The sequence below is a fragment of the Eumetopias jubatus genome, unplaced genomic scaffold (genome assembly GCF_037043125.1).
Source record: "Eumetopias jubatus isolate StellerSeaLion01/CBP00866 unplaced genomic scaffold, mEumJub1_p1.0 scaffold_9, whole genome shotgun sequence".
NCBI classification, from domain to species: domain Eukaryota; kingdom Metazoa; phylum Chordata; class Mammalia; order Carnivora; family Otariidae; genus Eumetopias; species Eumetopias jubatus.
In genome coordinates this window covers 20,722,822-20,740,040 of record NW_028274815.1, presented here as the reverse complement: position 1 = coordinate 20,740,040, position 17,219 = coordinate 20,722,822, and the positions used below count along the sequence as shown (strand labels likewise).

Here is a 17,219-nt window from a genome sequence, read left to right as displayed (position 1 = left end):
CTCGAGGTGGGGGAGGGGTTGTTGCTAAAGGACGTGGAGCTTCATGTCCTAGAAGCATTGGGGTGCTTCCTGAGGGGAAAGAAAACATTGTTCTTCCACTGGGATTCTGAACTGGGAGAAGGTTCGCCTGAGACTGCTGGCCACCATCTTGGAGTCTGACTCAAGGAGGAGAGAAAGTGCCAACACAATGGGGAGCAGGCAAGCGTGATGGAGACAGCGAGCTCAGGAGGTGGCATTTGAGTCCCCGGATTTACCTATTCCTGACTCTCCAACCCTGGGCTTCCCAATTGTCTAAACTCTAAACTACTGAATCCCTTTGTTTAAAATCTAGTTTAGGCTGGGATTCTGTCCCATGTGACTGAGAGTCTTGACGAATATAACAAGCCACATGGAAGGTAGGAGGAAGTGTCACCATTTGCTATCGATGAAGAACCTACGTGGATAGTGGCCTGTGATGCAGCTGTCCTGGTGGGTGTGACAAGCAGTGGGTATGAAGATGACCCAAGTGGTGAGTCACTGTGGGGTTGAAATCACCCAGCAGGATGGTAGGTGAGCCAGGTCCGGACATCAGGGAGGGGGTGCAGCAAAGGCAGGTGGAATAGTTTCAGAAGCTGACTGATGGAGAGGACATAAGGTCTAGCAGAGTGTGGGGGGCCAAGGGTAGAGTCTCATCTGAGTCAGAGGTGTGGGAACGGAGCCTTCTGCTGGAGTCGCCGGGTGGAAGATGTTAGAGGAACACGTTGTCGGTGAAGGAGCTGGTGCTGCTTTTGCTAAATGTGTCTGGTTCTCCCTGCTTTGAGATCCGTGGTAGTGTTTACTTCCTGGATCCTGATAGTTGAATGGAGCTGTAGGACTGGTTCCGGCCACTGAGGGACAGACGGCTGTGTCAGTGTGATATCCTCCTGTGCTCTCCTGGCGATGGTGGCTCTTCTGTCAGCCAGGGTCCCAGAATATTCCATGAGCTCTACCCCTCTGCAGACTTGCCACAGACATGTAACAGGAGCAGGAAAAACTTACGGTTTTTTTTATACTTGATAGACTTAATTTATAGTTGTGCCATGCTCAATTTCTTTTATTGTGGTAAAATATGTGTAACATAAAATTGCTATCTTAGCCATTTTTAAGTGTAGAGTTCAGAGGCAGTAAGTACACTCGCATATTGTGCAACCATCACCACCATCCACCTCCAGAACTCTTTTCCATCTTTCCAAACTGAAGCTCTGTACCCACTAAACATGACCTTCCCACTCCTCACACCCACCCCCCAGAGCCCAGTCCCTGGCAGCTACTATTCTACTCTGTCTCTATGAATGTGACTACTCCAGGTACCTCATGTATGTGGAATCACACAATATTTGTCCTTTTGTGTCTGACTTATTTCACTTAGCAGAATGTCTTCAAGGTTTATCCGTGTTGCAGCAGCTTTCCGAATTTCCTTCCCTTTTAAAGGCTGAATAATATTCCACCGTATGTATACACCCCATTTTACTTATCTGTTCATCTATTCATGAACATCTGGGCTGTCTTCACCTTTTGGCTATTGCAAATAATACTGCTATGAACGTTGGTGTACAAATAGCAGAGAATATGAGAGTCTCTGCTTTCAGTTCCTTGGGTCTATACGCAGAAATGGAATTGCTAGATCAAATAATTCTACGTTTAATCTTTGTGAGGAACCACCATGCTGTTTTCCACAGAACTTCTGTGATTTCAAGTCACGAAAATTTGGGGTTGTTTGCTATTGCAGCATAACCTAGCATATCCTGACTGATACTGCCCCTCGATCCAGATAACTTAGGATCAACCAGGATTCTGGTCAGACCACAGTGGAATGGACAGAAGTGAGGGGGTCTAGGAGCCCAAAGCCTAAATCAATCGGAGCCAGACCCAGTGTGATGTGTGGCACGGAGGGCCCAGTAGGGTTAGCGAGCACTGATATGCCTCTTCTTGGGACCACCTGGAAGGGCCTTCTCATGCCGAAGACATCAGGGCCAGGCTCTGGAACCAGCCCTGTAGCCACATGGTGGCTTCTTACTGGACACAAACCCCCTCTAACATGGTCAACTTGGGCCTCTTGACCCCAGCAACACAGATATCCAAGGTCACACACATTATGGGCTCCCAGTGACTTCATCATAAATAGTTCTACTCAATAGAAACGTACATTTGCCCTTCTTTGAGAATTTCAGCTTGTGGAGAGCAACTATAATGTTTTAAAAGTGCGATGTGGTCATTTCAGGGTCAGATGAACCAGGCATTGAATTCTGGTCCTGTGACTTCCCCAACTCTGTGGCTTTGACTAAACCTCAGTTTCTTCATCTGTAGAGTGAGGATAATATAAACTACCACACAGGTTTGGCACAGAAATGCGCCAAGTCCGGTGCCTGGCACGCAGGAGGCACTCAGGAAACAGTCGCTGCTATTTGGGGGCAGTATTATATAAGCCCTTGAGGAAGGGAGAGGTATGGCACCATCTTTCTAAACATGGTCTTCCCCTTAGCCACGCTCTACAGTATTTGCGGATACCTATCTTGGTGTGGAAAGCAAAGCGGCAAGGAGCCGGCGATGCATGCATTCGTTCAACAAATGTTTATTGAGAACCTACTGGGCGCCAAGTGCCAAGCTACAGATGTGGTTCTTGTCCTCATGGGAGAAACAGCACGAGTCTCTGGAACTGGACAGGTGGAATCCACGGGCAGCAGGGCCTGTCATCAGCGGCATGGGGTGACCACTTGAGTGAGGGTGACACTGAAAAAGGCCAGGACGATTGTGTGGAGTGGCCTCTGACCTTGAGGCTGGAGAGTGGGGAAGAGTGGAGGATCTGGGAGCCTTAGGGAGCTTCCAGAAGGAAAACCACTCAGACGAAAGTTGGGCTCCATGTCTCAAAGAGTTAGGTAACTCCGTTCCTATGCCCTCAAAGGGGCGAAGCTGGTGGGGGAGAAGGGAAAACAGGACTGGTTTCAGCACTGAGGGCCTGAGTGCCCATCTTCGGGAGCCCCCGCCCACAAGTGGGATGGTGGGTGCCTGGGGAAGGGAGCACAACATGTCCTGGGTCAGAAAGCTGACGGCACTGCCAGGTAGCTGAAGTGCTAGGTGGACTGGGGGTGCACAGTAGAAGAGGCTGGTGGAGGCACAGGCAGAAGTGGAGAGTCAGGCTGCGGGGATCTGGGCCCTAGAGGTAGCAGTTGGGGAAGTGATGAGCAGAGGGTGGCTGTGCTGACAGAAGTAGAGATGCCCCAAGTCAGAAACCTGGAGCCCAGAGAACTCTCTGGGAAATGAGAACAACCCCCGCGGGAAAGGGGTGAGTAAGCGTGAGGGTGGAGTGTAGGTGTGCACAGAATCTTAGAGCTGGAAGGGATCTTCAATGTCATTTAGTTCAACCTCCCACCCCATGAGGTCTTTCAGTCTTCCACTGTCCAACTGAGGGCACTCAACTCTACTTGGACACTTCAAGGTACGGGGAGCTCACTCCCTCTAAGGGGACTCATCCTATAGAGCCTCCGGGACGACCTGGATGGACCTGGCGCCTCGACCTTGGCCCTGTCGAGTGGGCTGGTCTCCATTCGGCGGCGGCACCTGGCGGGGGTGGCGGGTCGGGTGGGGATTGCGATGCGGATGGGCCGGCGCTGCTGTCCCCAGCCCCAGTGCTGAGGCAGGCAGAGTGCAGTGGGCTCTGGTGGAGGTCGGGAGAACTGCAGGGTGAAGGCCGCCGGGGGCTCCGCGGGCTGCTGGGGGGAGGCACTTGACACCGGCCCGGGGAGAGGAGGGGCCGCTGTCCCTGCGGCCAGTGCTGGATGCGGGGACCCAGCGCAGAGGCAGCTCCAGGTAGCGGGGCGCCCCGCGGGGGGGGGGGGGCGGAGGAGGGCTGCAGCAAGGCCCCTGGCGGAGTGGCCCGGAGCGCGGCCGCGGCGGGGTGCCCAGGCCCAGCGCAGGGTCGGGGCACTGCGGGGTCCGGCCCTCCGTCTCGCAGCGTGCGGAGACCCCCGGTTGGCCCGCAGAGGCCGGGAAGTAGGGCCGAGGGCGCTAGGACCGGCCGCGCGCCCAGGCCGCTACCGCCGCGGCGCCCCGGGGCCCCCCAGTCGGCGCTGCCTCCCGGGCCGGCTCCGCAGCGCCGGGGCCGGGGCCAGCGCGGCCGCGGGGGGCGAGCAGCGGGCGGAGGCCTGGGCCCGCGGGCGGCCGGAGGGAGGGAAGGAGGAAGGCGGAGAGAAGGGGTGGGAGGGGGGGACCCGGCAGAGGAGGCGGAGAGAGGGAGCGCGACAGCGAGCGGAGGGAGGGAGCGAGCGAGGCAGGCAGGCGGGCCGGGAGGGAGGGAGGGCGCGCGGGCGGCGGCGGCGGCGGCGAGAGCAGAGGACGAGCCGGGACGCGGCGCCGCGGCACCAGGGCGCGCAGCCGGGCCGGCCCGATCCCACCGGCCACACGGTAATGAGCGCCGCTTCTGGCGGCCCGGGAGGCCGGCCCGGAGGCGGGCAGGGAGGAGGGGAGGCCGGGCGGGGGGTACGGCGGCGGGCAGTGCCCGGCTCGGGGCACACTCTCGGACCCCTGCAACTCGGCGCCGGGCGCTCGCGGGGCCAGGGCTGCGGGCGGGGACGGCGGGCCGGGCTGGCCAGGGCGGCGCGGGGGATTTGAGGGTTTGTTTATGTCCCCGCGGGCTCGGCAGGCGCCCCCTCCCGTCCCGCCCGCTCCCGGCGCTGAGCCCCCTCCCCGCCCCCGCCCGGCTCCGGGCTCAAGTTCAAGTCTATACAATGCCGCGGGGGGCCCCCCTCCACCGCCGGCCTCAGCCGTGGTGCCCGGCTCGGCGCTGCCGCAGGGGCCCCGGCCTGGCCGCCCCCGCCTTCCGGGCCCTGCCCCCGCCCCGGGGCCCCGCCTGGGGCCTGCGGCCGGGGCGCTGGAGGGCGCGGACCCCGACCCGGAATGATCGGCTCCCGCCGCGGCCCGCAGGGAGCGGGGGAGGGGGCGGGGGCCGAGCCCCGCGCAGGCTCCGCGGCGGCGGCAGAAAATGGCAGCCTGGCACGACCCGGCCCCCCGCCCCTCCCCCCGGCTCCCGGCCCTCCTCGGCCCGGCGGGGCGGGGGACCCGGGAGGCCCCCGGGGGCGGGCCGAGGGGTGATCCGGGGGCCGGGCCGGGGAGCGCTGCGCAGCGATCCTCCTCCGGCCACCTGTGGCTGGGGGTGCGGGGTGCCAGCGGATCTGGGAGGGGCGGCGGGGGTGGGGAGAGTGCCACTTGGGGGGCACACCTCCCCGCGGAGGGCTGGGCGGCGCGCGGGGGGGACGTCGTGCCTGGCTCCTCCCTGCCCCCGCCGCGGGCCGTGGGAGCCGGGGCGGCGGCGGCGGCGGCGGCGGCGGTGGCGGCGGCGGCGGCGGTGGCGGCGGCGCCGCAGTGTGGGGGCGGGGCGGGGGCGGGCGAAGATCCCGGGCCGGGGCCCCCGGGGCCGGAAAACGCGGGGATGGGAGCTGCGGGCCAGGGCCAGGGCCAGGGCCAGGGCCAGGGCCGGGAGCGGCGCGAGTGGGAGCGCCCGGGGTCGCCCCCCGCAGCAGCACCCCCCGTCGTACACACTCACACGCACGCGGACACACTCACGCACACGCACCCCCGCTGGGCCGGTGCAGACGTGTCCTTGAAAGCTTCGCATCTGTACAGTGAAGGACGAGGCCTCGCAGAGGCTGCAGATCGGGGTCTTCGGCCCCGCGGCCCAGCATCCCGGAGACCCCGAGCTTCGGAGCCGCAGGCGGCCGCGGTCCGTGTCCCGCCCTCACCCCGGCTCCCCTCCCCCAGGCCGCCCTGCCCTCCCTCCCCCTCGGCGCGCGGACCGAGCTGGCGTGGGTCCAGGGCCCGCCCCCGGCCTCCCCCAGCCCCCCATCGCTGGGGCCCGCGGCCTGCCGGCTGCCAAACTGCGTTTCGCTTTCCTGGAACCTCCCTTCTTGGGGGCACCCACTCCCCTCCCACCCCCTCTCTGTTATTTCCCACTTTTCTCTTCATCCCCACGTTCTTCCACCTCTCTCTACTGCAAAGCCAGTTGAGTAGGTGTTGCTGCCCTGGTTGGGGAATGGGGGGCTTGCTGAGTCTCGGGGGCTTTCTTCCCCTGCTCCTGAGGGGAGCCCCCTGTGGCTGCACCTTGACCCAAGATGGCGTCCAGCACCCAGCTGGGCAGCTCCGGCCTCAGGGCGGGGGAGGAAGGGCGGCGGGGGGCGGGAAGGGGGAGCCCAGAGCCGCTCCACGCGTCCCCTCTCAAACCAGCAGGGACAGGAGCCTGGACGAGAAGCGCCCTCTGCCCTGTGACCCAGCTTGCCCCTCGCCGCCATGCCCAGAGACTGCCATCAGCATCCCTGGGGGACTGTTCGGTCTTCATGTTTCACCCTGGGCTGCCAGCGGCCGAACCGGCCTCCAGCCTCCTGGGCTGGCGGGCTGTGAAGGGATCCTGGGATCAGGTGCTGCTCGCCTGTGTCTCCTCCCTTCCAGGCAGATGGGACAGCTGCAGCCGGGGAAGCTTTTCTCCTTAGGCGTTGCTGGAGTGTGAGGACTGGCTTGTGGGATCTGGGGAGCCCAGCTGTCAGGCGGAGGGACCCTCTTTGGGCTTGTCCTCTCTGCTGGCAGGGGCTATCTTCTGGTGGTTTCCTGAGCTGCCTGGCTTCGGGAGGCTGCGGTTGTCAGGAGTTCCTGCTAGGTTTCTGGGGCAAGGTGGTCCCCTTCCGCCTCCAGGTCCCATTGAGGAGAGCCTGGTTGGGCTGTTTGACAGGCCACTCTGTGAACGCGTGAGTGTGCGTGCATGTGTGTGCGTGTGTGTACATGTGCTGCGCCCGGGCAGGGGCCGGCCAACTGTGCTTCGGCTCTGGCACCTGCCTGCCTCCCTCCCTTGCCCGGCCCCACTTCTTTGGGCCCTGGCTCCCTCTCTGCACTCTTGTCCAGCTGCTTGGTTCTTGTCTGCAGCTACTCCTCAAATGCATAGCCCCCCAGCTCAGGCTGACCCAGGCTCTCTCCTTGTTTTCCACCCCAGGCACAGGGGGGCTGCAATAGGAGGCCGGCCTGAGAAAGATGAATTCCTTCTAGAATCGAGGACTGCCCGGTGCACAGTGCGAGGGCTGCCCCCCCAACCCTGGAGAGGACACCGGACCGCACCGCGGCCATCTGACAGGGTGTCCGCAGACAGGATTCCTCTGTGGGGTGGGGGTTGGACTGGAGCTTGGAGGTCCGTTCCAACTTTGAAATTCTATGGCTCTGATTCTAGTGATGGAATTTCAGACCCAGGAATGGGGGTGGGGTGGTCTGTTTTCACCACACAGCGGTAATCCGGAAGGGCTTCCAAGGAGAGGAGGTCTGAGAGAGCAAGGCCTCCTGGGGGGTTGGGGCTTTGAAAGAAAAAGGTGGCGTGAGGGGTGGGGGCCCTGCAGGGAGAGAGGTTTGTCTCAGGTGACTCCACAGAGAGTGTAAAAATACAGCCTCCCGGGTAAACCTTCACACGTGTGTGTCCTTCTGTAGGCTTCCATGTGTAAATCCGTGTGTGTATATAATTTCTGAGTTTTTTTTCCCCCCGAGTCCAATTCACAATATGCTCTCAAGTCCTGTGTGGATATTTTCCTATCACAGTCACGCATCACTGCCAAGGGCCCTCTGAAAAAGGCTGCAAGAAATGCAGGACAAGCTGTAAGATACTTGCCCAGAGTGACTTGTCCCCTGGGGAATTTACACTCTCCCCTGCTCCCGCTCTCTCCCATAAGCCTGTGGTCTCCACAGGACAAGGACCTTGACTTGGCTGCCTCTGGGTCCCCCATCAGACATTTAGCGAGACCTCCATGGGTGTCTGCTGAACGGCGGGGGAGCTTGCTACACATTTGTGATTTTGGTCCCTGTCCTCTCCCTAGCTGTGGCCAGGCGAGGCTTCTTTTGTTGGGAAGCATGTGGGGAACTCAGAGCAGTCTTAGCTGCTCCCCAATTGGTAAGTTAAGAATAGACCACTCACTCCCCATCACTGGGCCTGAAATGTTACCATCAGTATCCAAGCCTTACAATGTAGGGTTGAAAGAGAACTTTAAGTGCTGAGAGCACTTGGAGTTGGGTTGGGGGCTGTTTGGGTGTGGGGCCAGGCTGGGGTTGGGAATTCTACCCAGAGCCTGAGGCCAGAAGAGCTGATCCTGTGCCTTTCTCTGTTCCCTTCCTACTGCTTGTGTGGGCCTGGGGTCCCTGACTCCGACTGCGGTGTGTGGCGCAGCCCTTGGCAATTGGAGCCCCCACCTGCCCTTTGAGGCCGGGCATCTACGTGGGCCTACGTTTTGCTGCTCCTGAGGGCTTTCATGATAAACTAAGGTGCCAGATTCCTTTCCCCCCAAATCTTGAGGGCTTGTTTTCAGTCAGGTCTCTGACTATTTTTCCCTAAAAAAAAAAAAAAAGAAAAAACCAAAACCAAAACCAAATCTGAGATCCATGAAGTGTCAGAGATATGTGTGTGTGTGTGTGTGTGTGTGTGTGTGTATGTGTGTGTGTGTGTGAAGCCTGCCTCCACTTGGCTGGGTGTTGTGGGCAGGACAGGGTGTGGCGCACGTGTGTCTGTGCAGACTTCTCTGTGCATGGTGTGCAGCCGCGTGGGGAGGGAGGTGACTTGCTTAGACATGAGTCCATTTCGAGGCAGCCCAAGTGAGGGCCCTGGAGTCAGCCACTTCCCTGCCTCGAGATCCGGGGCAGCTAACTTAGTGGCTCTGTGCCTCAGTTTCCTCACCTGTACCGTGGAAGTGAGACGTGGCTGTACTTAAGGTTGTGGTGAGAATTCCAGAGCATGGTGTGTGTCCCTCCCTTAGCGAAGTGGCAGCGCGCGGTGTTTGGGCAGTGTGGGTGGACCGATGCTACGCGAAGTGCGCTCAGAAGCCTGGTCCACTGTCCTGCCTCTTTTGCACAATCTTGGACAGCAGAGGAAAGGGCTGATTCTGATTGACAGAGCTTCAGAGGGGAGGGCTCCTCAGTGCCACTTGGCAGTTGGTTCCCGAGTGTAACGGATCACACTGCGAACAGGTTGTCTGTGTGCTCACCTTAAATCCCTCATGCTGTAGTTCCAGCTCTTTCTTCGGCCCCATGTTTGCTTGCTGAGCATTTCCTGTGGGCAAGGCCCTGTGCTAGGATTTGAGGGGACACAGAGTGAGTTAGGATGAGCCCAGCTAATTAATGACCACAGAGCAAAGTCACAGGAGAGGGAGAAATAAAGCGCTCGAAGGACAATGAGGTCACAACGAACTGAGGGGATCAGGGACAGCTTCTTGGAAGAGGTGATACCTAAGATGGGCCTTAAAACACTGAGGTGGGGCTTCCAGGCTGAGGGGAGGAAGCCAGGCTGTGGGGGATGGGGTGGCTGGAGTGTGGAGGAGATGCTGGGTGGGGGTGGGGGCTGGGGGGTGGAGTGGGGCCCTGGGTGTGCTGGGGGCCAGGCTGAGGCCGCACATTGGTTTGGGGAGAGCGGCCCCTGTGCTCTGTAACTCCTGCTTGCCCTGTGTGGATGGTCGTTTTGAACTGCCCTGTTTGTAGTGGTTTTGTGGGGTGGAGTGGGGTGGGGAGAAGCCAGAAGGACGAAAGGGAGGGCAGGGAAGGGGCCAGCTGAGCTCATTTGGTGTAGGCTCTTGATGATCCCTTTATATTCCATAGTCTACTAGCGCTTAAGAGCTCAGACTTGGAGGGAAACCGAGCATATTTAAATCACATCAACCCCAGGGCGCTGTGACCATTAAGGGGAACACCAGCCAGGGTAGGATGGGCTTGCCCATGGTTGAATGGGGAGGAGGAGGGCCCCTGGCTTGGCCTTCCATTGCTTCCCCTCACCCAGGCTGAGGTACCCCAGCCTCCAGAGCAGTCCTGCAAGGGGCTACCAATAGGAGGGAAATGGGGGCCACAGAAGCTGACTCTGCCCTTCCCTCCAGTCTCCCTCTGCCACACGCAGCTGAACTGAGCCCCCCGGCTCCGAGGGAATGTGACCCGGGCGTGGCTGCAGGTGCCTGGCAGCCCCCAGCAAGGACGGCTAGTGGTCAGGGCCCTCCAGACCACATCTCCCTCGCTGATCACATCCAGGCCAGGCCTGTCTGGAGGACAGCGACAGGGGGAGGAGGTGCAGACGTCTGGGGCTTTCCTAACTGTATCCCAGTAGGGAGTGGAATTTTTTTCTTTCAACCATAGCTCAGCATGGTCCACTCCTGCCCTGCTGAGGTCCCCTCTGACCCCTAAGGCTTCCCAGCCTTATTTACTTCTATACCCAGGTTCCTATTTTCTCTTTCCTGCGGTCATGGCCCTGCTCACTGTCATCCCTATTGATCTTCCCTCTCTGTTTCTGTTTCAAATGTCAAGGTCATTTTTATTCTGAGCCAGTTGTTAGCCGCCCTGTCTGGGTGCACTGAGGGGACAGAGGGCCATCTCTGCCAGCTAGTAAGAGGAGGGTCAGAACTTGGGTGTTCTGACTTCTACTCTAGGTCTCTGCTGCTGTGCTGTGTGGACGGATCTGGGGCTTGGTGCAGATGTTCTGGACCTAATAGCTCACCTAGATCCCTGTGTTCCAGTGGTCCTTACTCGAACAGGTTAAAAGATGCTGATAGGGGACGTTATGGGACGGTGGGGTCAGATCTGTGGTTTACTGAGCACTGAATTGGACCGGGCCGTGTCACGGTAAATGTCGGGGAATGCTTGAGCTGGGAGGCTGGGGCCTCTGGAAGTGTTCCTCCCCTCAGAGGTTCCCCAGAGGACCCTGAGAGGGGCAGGTGAGGGCACGCAGGCCTGTACCTGGCAGGAGGGATCCTCCAGCACTTCAGCAAACGGAACCTGTTGGGAATTGGGAAGGGGCTTCTTGAGGGAACGGTCCTGTGTGATTCATTTTAGAGATTCTGAAAGGATAAATACGTTTATGGATAAAGGGGAATCTATTTAGACCCCCCCAAGCCAAGCCTTTGAAATGTGTTAGTAAGCATGTCTATTCTGATGTGTGAAATGTCCACGATATGGTGTTGGGTAACCCACAAAAGCAGTGTGCAGAATGTAATCTTGTTTTTGTAAAATCTTTTAAAATAAATACAAATATACATGGACAGAAAAAGTTGTTCTGGGAAGATACACAGCAGACCTGTCAACAAAGACTTTGTCTTTTTACTTTATATACTTTATACGTCTTTGTAATCTTTGAAAAAATGTAAACGCACATGTGTTACTTTCTTAATGATAACAACAAAAATAAATAAAACCACACTTTTTAAAGCTTCTGGGTAAAAACATGAAAAAGATTTGAGTCATGCTATGGCTGGAAGGATGACTCTTTTTTATAATGGATAAGAGGTGAACTTGGAGACTGACAGCAGAGGGTGGGGCCACTCAAGTACCTGTCCTTCCTGGAAAGGTTGCAGGGAGAAAGGGTACAGAGGCTGGGAGGCCTCTAAGCAAAGGCTGGGGCTAAGTGGGCAAGTGGAAAGTAGGCAGCTGGCCGAATCCCCGTCCGTGCCAGGGCCAGTGGGCCAAGTTAGCTTTATAGGATGGCGACTTGAACTCTCAGTTCACCTAGGATGGGAAGCAGATCATTGAAGGCTTCGATCTGGTGGCTCTTGTGGCCCAAATGGTTCCCTGGGAACCGGAGGTATAACCAGGGCCGGGTCCCAGGGTGGAGCTCAGGCCACCCAGCCCTGGCACAGAAGGGCCAGTGTGGGTAGCCGCACACAGGGACAGAATGGGGCTTCAGGAGGCCCCAGAAAGGGATGGAAAGGGTTCTGGGGAACTCACCTGGCATGTGGGCTCAAGCTGCACCCAGCTCTGTGATCGGGAGGCCCACAAGTGGGTGGCAGTGACCCAGGGGACAGGGTGGAGAGGTGAGAAATGGCAGCTACAAATTCCTGTCTGTTGCTTGGCAGTAGCCCCTACCTTCCCCTTCCAACCCCCCCCCCCACCCCAGCGCCAGCCCCTACACATGGGTGCCCTCTGGGAGTTTGCTTTCCCCTCTGAGGCTGCCCATTTAACATGATACGAGAAAGGGTAGGCGTCCTTGTCTGTCTCTGCCCCACCCCTGGATTAACGCCGGAAGATAAATATGGTACCGTGCAAGCAAGCGCGGAGCAGGTCCCTCTGCCCCACTCCCCTTCCCGCGCCCTGAGGCCCCTGCAGCTAGGGGACAGAGGAGCTGGGCCCAGCGGAGACTTGGCAGGCCGGGGCGGCGGGCAGACCTTGATGCGCCTCTCAGCTCTCGGAGCCCGTAGTTCCTGTCCTCTGCTCCTCGGGCTGGTCCTCGTGCCACAGGCTCCGCATCTGTGCATCAATCAGGAGAAGAGCCTCCGCCTCTCCCCCCGCGTTGCCCGAATCAAACGCACACTGTCTGAAACACAGCGAGCGCTGGTCCCGGCACACAGTAGGTGGCCAGGAGATATGAGTTCCTTTTCTTTACGTGGGGTCACGAGAGGGCTGCATGAGGGTTTCTGTGGGGACCAGGCAAGACGACCCCCAGCGAAGGCCCTGTTGCTCCCTCAGACCCTACCAATGTTGTCTGTCATCCTCCCTGTAGAGGACTCAGGGCGGGTGGATCTCAGGCCCTGGCTGCCTGGTCTCTGGGCCTTTCATCTGGATGCACGAACTTCAGTCTTGTTAGAGTCCATGCCCACTGGGGCCCTCGCTGGTCCCCTAAGGCCTGGGCCTCCTCTCTCGCTCCCCTCTGGTCTCTATGGGCCCAGAGCAGGCAGTGACTCTCTGCTGGGTTCTGGGCCTGCTGGCAGGGCCGGCTCTGCCCTCCGGCCTGGAGGCGTGGAAGGGTCTCCACCACAGCGGGCCCTGGCAGATGGCACACAGGGATGGATCCTAGTGGGGTTATGACCGGCGACAACGTGGTGCCTATTGCCATCCCCTCGTGCCTGGCTCCCTGCCCATCTGGTGGTGGCCTGAGGGCCCACCCGGTACTGGAGGCTCAGCTGGGAAGCCCAGTGGGGCCGGGCCGTTGCTTCTCTGTTTTCTTCGGTCAACCCCGTCTACGCAGCCCGGACTCCAGGAGAGCTGGCTTTCCGCAGGAGCGAGTGGCCAGGGCCCCACCTTGGCAGGCCTGGCAGCTCTCGGGTTTCTGTCCAGAGGTCCCCTGCTTCAGATCCTCAAATAATGCTCATCTGTTCCTTTACTTGAGACCTACTATGCACCGGGCACTGGCGACAAAGATGAAAGGGACTGAGACGACCTCTAAGCGCACAGTGAGGTGCATCTGACCAGGGCGACTATTAGAACCCAGGCCGGTGGAGAGAGCTCTGGACACCACGGGGGCTCAGAGAAGGGGTGTCTCATTCAGAGGGAAGAGAAAATAGGAAGGGCTTTTTTTTTTTTATTGAAATTTAGTTGACCTATACTATTAAAGGAGCTGCAGGTATACCACATAGTGATTCAACAATAACATGATGACGTGCTCCTCACGATAAGGGTCTAAAGCCGTGATGCTTGGGCAGAGCATCAAAGGGCAGAGAGCAGGGAGCCAGGGGGGCGAGGGCATCTTCTGACCTGATGGGATATGAGGGGTGGTGGGCCGTGGGGCCGGAGGGCGGGGCTGGAGCTGGGCCGTGGAAGGCTGGGATGTAGCCCGCTGAGATGTCGGGCTTGGAGTAACGTGCCCGCATTTATACCTGAGAGAGCCCCCAGGGGCCTCTGGGCAGAGAGATCGGAGGAGAGGCTGGGGGCAGGGGGAGCCTGGGCAGAAGGGGAGAGTAGCAGTGTGGGCGCGGAGGCGGGGCACTTTGTGAGGCGTTCCGGGAGCAGAGCTGAGCAGAGCTACCAGGAACGGCTGGGCCATGTCACCTGGCCAGTGGCGTGGGTGCAGGTGGCAGCTGCGGAGAGGCACAGGTGGGGGTAGGCTGGGAGAGCCCTGGGGGGGTGCTTCACGTGGGGGAAGGGACTGGAGTTGGGGGGCCCAGTGTGGGGCCCGGTCCAGCATGATGGATTAGAAGGGCAGGCACATTTTCTTCCATTAACTTTGGCCACCCCTGTAGATTTTTGAGGAGGGGAGTAACTGGGGGATCCTGATGTTTGGGGCCCTGAGCAGGGGCTTGTACTTCTCAGGAGCCCCCTCAGAAGATGAGCCTCGGGGCGCCTGGGTATCTCAGTAGTTAAGGTTAAGTGCCTGCCTGCCTTAGGCTCAGGTCGTGATCCTGGGCTCCCTGCTCAGCGGGGAGTCTGCTTCTGCCTCTGCCCCTCCCCCTGCTCATGCTCTCTCTTGCTCGCTCTCTCGGATAAATAAATAAAATCCTTAAAAAAAAAAAAAAAGATGAGGCTCAAGGCCTAGACTCTGTCCCTGGGCTCCCTGGCTGCAGGACCCCAGGTGAGTCCTGTCACCCTTTGAGAACAGTATGTGATTGCAAAGTTGGCATCCACCCTCCCTTCAGAGGCAGGCCTGCTGAGATAGTTGGGGATAAGCTGGGGACAGGGGTTTTGGGAAGCAAGTAAAAGAAACAAACAAAAACTTTCTCTAAAATAGAAGTGAGTCTTCTGTATGTCACGGGAAAGGCCATTTCCAGAGAACTTCTAGAGAAATGACATGGGCCAGGTTAACACCACTGAGAGAAGAGGCAGAGTGTGGCATCGTGCCAGGGGCCCCAGACCCAGTGCTGGACAGACAGGGGTCTCACCTTGGCCCTGCCGCCTCCTAGCCACACCCTTGGGCAAATCATGCCGTGCTCCTCAGCCTCAGTTTTGCCATCTGCAAATGACCTCACAGGCTTGTGTGAGCTTGTTTGAAACACTGCTTCTTGCACTAAACCTGGGTATTTTATATCACGCGTCACACTTTTCATGTCCCCCATCTTTTAGAAGAAGCCTTATGCGGCTGGCCTCACAGGTGTTTGAGAATTAACCTTCAGCCGCGCGGGTTCCCTGCCTGGTGCTGGGGAGGCGCCCGCGCGCGTGCCCCAGCTTTCCCTCTCTCGCTGGTTGAGCTGCTTCTTGCTCTTTGCCTCTGGGAGGACTGTCCTACCTGTCTCCTCAGTCAGTTGTGAGGAGTTCCCTGTCCTGGGCAGGTCCATTTATCACGCTCCATGGACTCTCAGGCCTGGGTCACGCCAGTGTATTTGAAGAGCATCTAGTGGGTGACATGGGAATTAGGAGAGTCGGCTCCTTTTCTCCTTAATAAAGGGGGGACAGAACTGCCCACGGCTGTGTGGAGAGCAGAGGGCAAGGGAGGGAGAGGCTCTGCACTGTGCACGGCCTGGGCGGAGCATGGCTGGGACCTTGCCCAGGAGCTGCCTCGGCGAGCCAGGGAAAGGGGTGCAGGGCCCTGGTGGGGTCTGCGAGATGAGTTTGGGGTGACCCTGTCTGGACAGTGAGGCCAGCTTCCTCGTGAGTGGCACACATGGTGACCATTGGCTGTATCCTGGCCCCCCGGGGCATGCAGCCACGCCCAGGGGGAGACCTTTGAAGCATCTCTGCCTTCTGGAGGAGGCTCTGCTGGGAAGATGGCTTCTCGGCCCAGCCCGGGGCTCCCATGGTGGTGATGTCAGCAGGAAGGCCTGGGCCGGAGTCAGGCTGTCTCTCACGGAGCAAGGGGTTGGGGTGGGGACCACCCTCGATTTGAGTGTGAAACCCAGTGCTTCTCTGGGTTTGTACAGACCTGCGCGTGTGCCCCGTCGGAGGGGCAGCCCTCTGGAAGCTGGGCATATATGGACTGAGGGTGTGGTGGTGTAATCAAATGAAACGTACAGCATAATTAATCTGGCATGCCCTTAATGGTATGCATAATTGTGCTGCATGGTAATTAGGTGTAAATGGTAAGCAGTTCCCATAAATGTTTTTGTAATTGGTATTAATTTTGCAGAGGCAAACTAAGTTTATGTGGTTTTTCTCTTCTTGCTCTGTTAGTTTTCTAGCACAGGCAATTCCTAGCTCTTGGAGGAATTCTATTGCAAATGTTTGTTTATCGGGCAATGTTTTGTGTTTTCTCTCGGAACAATGTTATGAATGGTTATGAGGTTCCCAAGCTGGTTTCCAAATGCCTCTTTGGCCCAGACCGTAGGTGAAATGTATGACGCATGTGCAGGGGGCGCCTGGAGTGGGAGAAGAGTGTGTGTGTGTGTGTGTGTGTGTGTGTGTGTGTGTGTACCTACGTGTCTGTCTACATATGTGTATGTGTGTCTGTGACTGGCTGTGTGTGTGCGGGGGTAGCGTCTGTACGTGTGTTTGCGTGCGCACGCTTGTGTCTGTGCGCACACGCATGTGTGTCTGTGTGTATCTGTGTGTGTGTATGGCCATGATGACGGATTCTGGGCTCTGGTGTAGAGGTCACCTGTCCTTGTGGCCAGGGGCCTTGGACTGGGGGATTCGCGGCAGACTCGGGCTGGAGCCCCCGAGGGGGGACTCTGAGTCAGGCCACAGTGAGCGAGAACCACTTGTGGGTGTGGTCTAAAGCCAGTCTAGGTTCTAGGTTTCCTAAGGACACGTCACTGGCCTTTTGGCCTGATTGATCACATAATACTTTTTTAAAGACTTAACATTTGTTTAGTGCCCACTGTGTACCAGGCATTGTGCTAAATGGTTGACTCAGATTCTCTCATACCTTAAAATGGGTTTATAAAGTAGGGGCTCCTGTTTACTGCACTGTACAGATTGGGAAACCCAAGCCCACGTCTCTGAGGGGCAGAGCCGGGCTTTGAGGTGGGGACTGGCTGAGCCTCCCTAGGGCCGAAGTGGGGGATGAATGGCACCCGGGCTGCTGGGCCAGGGGTTAGTGATTCTGAGAGGTGCTGCCCAGAATCTGGCGCTCTTCTTCCTCCCCTTGACCCCCTCCACAAAAGGTTTGATTTTGGGTGGGGCAGAGGGTGAGGAGAAAGCAAACCAGGGACCAGTGGGTAGTTCATTTAGCAGTGGGTGGAGAGGACAGCAGCTCCCAGGCCCTGAGGACCCTTTGAGAGACATCTTAGTTTTGGCCTGGGGGGCGTCAGGTGGGTGGTCGCTTGGTGTCACTTGATCTGGGAGGAGCGAAAGAAGCATGTGCAGAGATGGTGGGGAGAGAGTGGTCCCAGGCAAGCCAGGGACTCAGCCTCCAAGTGCCTGGAGGGCTGTGGGAGACCAGCCCCCCTTGCTCCCTGTGGTTCACTGACACCCTGACCTGGGACCCTCACAAACCCCTTCTCCCTGGGCATCTGGGGGCTGGTGGAGCAGGTGTACGTCCCTGGCCTGGGAAAGGTGACGCAGGAGCCCAGAGCCCCCCGAAAGTGGGGCTCCATTGGCACAGTGCCTCGGGGAACTCTGCTAAACGACCCCTG

At 58.5% G+C, this 17,219-nt stretch overlaps 1 protein-coding gene and 1 long non-coding RNA gene across 8 annotated transcripts in view; one reads left to right on the top strand and one right to left on the bottom strand.

Annotated features, from left to right (window-relative positions):
- Positions 1-2,574: 2,574 nt before the first annotated feature.
- On the bottom strand, positions 2,575-5,749 carry LOC114205903 (uncharacterized). The gene is made up of 2 exons (XR_003608495.2): positions 5,588-5,749; positions 2,575-2,928 (listed from the first exon to the last, which is right to left on the bottom strand). It is a non-coding gene; the product is annotated as an uncharacterized LOC114205903 (long non-coding RNA).
- Positions 3,436-17,219, top strand: part of DNMT3A (DNA methyltransferase 3 alpha) — a 102,436-nt gene continuing 88,652 nt past the window's right edge. For 5 of the 7 annotated variants that reach the window (XM_088026343.1, XM_088026342.1, XM_088026341.1 and 2 more), the window contains exon 1: positions 4,321-4,419. The gene's annotated coding sequence lies outside the window, so the exon portion shown is untranslated. Of the gene's footprint in view, positions 3,455-3,670; positions 3,826-4,320; positions 4,420-17,219 lie in introns of those variants that run through there. The other 2 variants (XM_028099494.2, XM_028099492.2) reach the window with 2 other exon arrangements.